General features: G+C 46.8%; 1 protein-coding gene across 3 annotated transcripts in view; it reads right to left on the reverse strand.

Annotated features, from left to right (window-relative positions):
- Positions 1–5,000, reverse strand: part of ksr2 (kinase suppressor of ras 2) — a 70,136-nt gene that overhangs the window by 40,418 nt on the left and 24,718 nt on the right. The window lies entirely within an intron of this gene.

A 5,000-nucleotide genomic window follows, 5' to 3' on the forward strand; every position in this document is an offset into this window, starting at 1 on the left:
TTTAAGAGAAGTGGTCAGGCACGTACCGAGAGATGACCAACGAGTGACCGAAGAGCTGTGGAGAACAGCATACTAATAACTCAGCGAGGGCATCCTGAGGCTTCGCGCGCACATCTCATCACACCACAAACAAACAGAAATCAGACACACATGCTCGCGAACAGTGCGCTGGAAAGCTCTCCAGACAAGCATCCGGCTCCCGCCGGTGACGGCATGGTTCTCGCGCTACTCTCGCTTCCTGCTCCAGGCAGGCTGTCCACTAATAAATCAGTTAGGGGAGGTAATACCGGGGCCACCGGCGTTTCTTTTAAACACCCATATAAATTCATCATCACGCTGCCAATCTAGGAGAACCAGGTCGGTTGGAGGTTGGGGGGGGGGGGGGGGGGGGTTGTTGGGTAGAGATGACTGTTCGTTATAATTGATAGACTGGCAAGAAGGGGTTGGCTGCATCAGACTAGCTTAGGTGTGAGTGTGTGCGTGAGCCTAACATTCTTTAATCTGACTGGTCATTAAGGCAGGGAAGATAAAGCTATGAGTAACATGGATAAGGCTGGCCACTCACGCTCGCACAGGCACACACCGCAACCATAAATGCAGGCGCACAGGCTTTGATCGTACAGACATGCGCATACACACATGTGCGTGCAAGAATGCACACACACACCCACGACCCTGAATGCAGGCTCACAGAGGAAGACAAGCTCATACTGACAGGCACACACGAATACACACACACACACACGCACACACACAGATTTGTATGGCCAGACACACAGAACACTAGCAACTCATGCCTCTGTCATTCGTAGACGCTAAGGGACAGCACAATCTTTTCTCCGGCTGACTTCATGAGTTCATACAGTGTCTCTTTGATAAAACAGTCAGCTTGTAAAAGCTCAAGATTTATTGCAGACGTTTCTGAACTCTGGGAGCTGTGTCTTCCCCGTCCGAGGTGAGCTCACTACTCGAGCAACAAAGAGTGTCCACACTACGACTGCTTCAGTGGGAAAGCCCTGCTGTGGGAGATGCCACAGGTCTTTTGACCATTCAGATAAAAAAAAAAAAAAAACACAGAAAAGGCACGAAAATGAAATACAGAATGGCGTACATTTAAAGGCTGTTTAAAAGACCATGCCCGAAAAACAAAGCTGTTCCTTTCAACCTGGAAAAGCAAGCTATTCTTCCCTTTCCTGATGCATAATTTATCTTGAAAAGAAACCGAGCCATAATGGTGGCTCCAGGACCTTGAACCGTAATGGTGGCTCCAGGACCTTGAACCGTAATGGTGGCTCCAGGACCTCGAGTCGTAATGGAAGATCCAGGGCCTGTAGTTTTAGTGGGTTCACACTGCTCTACTCTCTGCCTTAGACCTGCGCTACACCCAGAGTCTTCCAGACACGCACAACACTCATTAACAGTCGACTCGAACTACGGGTCTGATCGAACACCTCATCAACCATAATCAGGCTCCCAGTCACGACAGGACGACAATTATCTCCTCTTTTCCTGGAGGGTGGCAAAGATCCAGTGAGTGGCACAGAGGCGCATGCAGCAGAGAGGTTCCCTCCTAAAGCCACAGCTTCTTAATGCCCAAATCCTGACTGCAGCCAATGGCAGATGTTCCTCAGGGAAGCTGGAACACAAATAATTCCCACCGCAAAGTGAGGCCGAGCAACCAAGGAGCCACGTTTGACTTGCTTTTGGATGATGCTGGGACATACGGCATGGAACACTCAGGGCACAGGACACTCAGGACAGCAGGTTACTGACACAGCCGCAGGGCCTCACCTCTCACGCACGGGCAAGCTAGAGCTGTCCAGCTGCCTGACTCTACGCCAAAGGTTTTTGGCAGTAAAGAAAAATACTTCAAAACTTATTAAATGTAGGTGAGACGGGAGATGACAGAAAAGCAGGGAGTGACAGAGGGAAAAATGAAGAGGATGAGAGAGGGGAAAGGAGAGAGAGAGAGAGAGAGAGCGGGAGCAAGAGAGGAGGCAACAGACCTAATAAATCCTAGACCTTCTGCACTGAGGCGAATGCAAATTTCACAATTCAAGTAATCCACAGTGGAATTGCTTGCAGAGAAAAGGTAAGACAGGGTGATTCATAGCTCCCCACCCCCTACGCCTCTCACGCTCCTCTCCTCCACCTCCTCCTCGGAGCTGCTCTCCACCTCCCTGTTTGAGGTGCCTGATTTATTAGCAAACATCAGATTCAATAAGGGAGTGCTTAACATTTGCCACAAATGTGGTGAGGTAAAGAAAACCCCACACAGTATGCTCTCATTAAGCAGCATGTGTGCGCATTCACACGCACACACACACACACACACAAACACACACACACACACACACACACACGTGCATTCAAGCACACACCTCTTTGTAACACTGTTCAGCCTCGTCAAGTAAACTTACCAACACGTAACCAACACGGCAACGATATCACCGTGGCGTTGAAGCCTCGGGACCTGGTGGCCTTTCTACTGTACGCACACGCGCGACGATGCTCATTAGCATGGCAAAGGAGACTTGCTAATTACCTCCGGAGCACAGAGTGGCACTCGGTTTGAAAAGGGCAGTGAGTGACAGCTCCCAGTCCTGCAAGTTTTATTAATATCAGCCCACTCCACTTACACAAGTGTAAGAGGCATATGAGCGAAGAGACCCTGAACAAGAAGGAAGAAGCAAGATCACTGATAACATTTCTAATATGGCATGTAAGGGACAGGTTAAGTAATTGGTATTAAGTGCCTACACTGTCAATATCTGCTTCACAGACAAACACGCAATTACACGCACCAACGTATATAGAACCAACACTTGATGTTTGCAAGACAAACACGAAAAGCCACACAGACCCGAACAGAGCTGCTGATTCGGTGGAAATTAAAATAAAAAAGTCTGTTATCTACTGCATCTCTGTTTTCCACAATGTCTGCCTCAGAAACTGTGGAAGGCAATACAAAACCTGTCAAGCAGTCCATAATTCAAAAGCCTTCTCCAAAACATTGCTGTTCATAAACACACACACACACACACACACACACACACACACACACACACACACACACACACACACACGCACGCACTACAGACACCACCACTGAAAGAAATGCACTGTGGAAAAAGAGGGAATCCGGCAATAGGTGAGATAAATTCCCCAGTACAGCATGACACCATGAATGAGAAACGGAGGAGGGAACGCGATTCCTTTTTGGAGGGAAACGAGAGGAGCGAGAGGAGCGAGAGGAGCGAGGCAACAGGTACGGCTGACCTGCTCCGGGCCTGCTCCTCTATCTCAGCCCTCCGCGTTCTCCCGCTGCAGGGGGACCACTCTGCATACCACCCATATTATAGCAAAATACGTTTCCTCTCCATCAGGACCACCTCTTTAGATGGCATGAATGTGTGTGTGTGTCTGTCTGTCTGTATTTCTGTCTGTCTGTCTAAAATGATAATGCGTGTTTATTACATGCAATACAGAGGGCAGTAATTAGATCACAGTGGTACGGGGTGTCGAAGGCGCCTGATGAGCTGGAAGCAGAATACTGATTTAGATCATCATAGAGACTACACATTCCATACCTGTCACACCACTCTAGACATGCCAAACAACTCAGCTAGCCAATCAAAATGCAAGGAATTCAAAGATGTCTTGATAATAAAGCAAATCAAACCTTCGCCACAGTGTGACACCCCTCTGCAGCTGTAGGGAATGAATGAACACAATCCCAGTTGCATCCATCCAGCTTGCAGACAGAGAATGTGTCAGGAATTCATTGCTTAACTTTACACTGTTTGATCTTTTATGATTCTTTTCTTTGATTCTGTTTGAGTTTGTTTTCACTGGATGCAAATATACTACCATCACTGTTTTTACCAGGAAGCAGAAGAGACCATCTAAAGGATTCTAAATTTAAGATCTGTTCACACCTGGGAGCTTAACAGTCCGACAGGAAGCTTTATTTGATTCTTATCATCTGCGTTTTAAGTTTTTAGGTTTCAGTTTCACCTTAGAAAATAAGAATCAATGCTGGCCAAAAAAATACCAAAGCCAAACTTTTTAGATAAATTAATTAAAGGAAACACTTAAAATGAAACCAACATTCTTTGGCAATTTACATTTTGACAAAAAGTCAAGAATATAAAACTTAACCAGTATGTTTGAAACCACTGCGTAACTGGGCCGTCTCTGTACAGACAGAGACGGCTCCTTGGAGCTGTTTGCAGCTGCAGTAAATATATTCCCCTGGACAGACAGGAGCAGGGCCCTGGTTAACCATGTTATGACCTCTGTAAGACACCTCATAACATGTGCAAGAGGGAGGGGTTTGTTCAAAAAGCTTCATGGCTGAGTAACGAAATAAAAAAAACTAATCATAAGAAGTCTATAAGTCTGTAGGCAATGCAGAAGATTGGTAATCGAGCCCTACGAGTCCCCAGTCGAGGTTGGAGGCGTGGCTAGAAGGAGTGCCGTCCTGATTGGGTTTGGCTATTGCCAGGCTTAGCCAGAGCCAGTGATTAGAGGGAACTGGGACAGGCTCTGCTCTGGATCAGAGCGATGATACCGCTAATCAATGCTCTAATTCCATTTGATCTGCTCCCACGTTGAAAGGCTGGGCACTCTACTAAAACCCCAGCACTCGTGTATGCCCTGCTGCTCACACACACACACACACACACACACGTACAATATCACTTAGATATACACACGGACATCTATACACATAGGTACACGCGCACACACGTATGCATGCCCTGCCCTGTCTCCTAGGGCACTGTTGGTTAATCGTTATCACTAATTCTCTTTGCAATATCCATATTGCAAAAGAAGTATTTTGTTGTGAGCTGTGAGCTCATCCCATTCAGGAAAAGAAAAGACCTGTGGTCCAAATTAATTGCGATAATTGTGAGTGATGATTAGATCTAACTTCCTTTTGACTCCTTGGCACGCACGCATGTATGTACATTACGGATGTATACACACACACCCAG

Source organism: Electrophorus electricus, chromosome 9, assembly GCF_013358815.1.
Source record: "Electrophorus electricus isolate fEleEle1 chromosome 9, fEleEle1.pri, whole genome shotgun sequence".
In the NCBI taxonomy this organism is placed as follows: Eukaryota; Metazoa; Chordata; class Actinopteri; order Gymnotiformes; family Gymnotidae; genus Electrophorus; species Electrophorus electricus.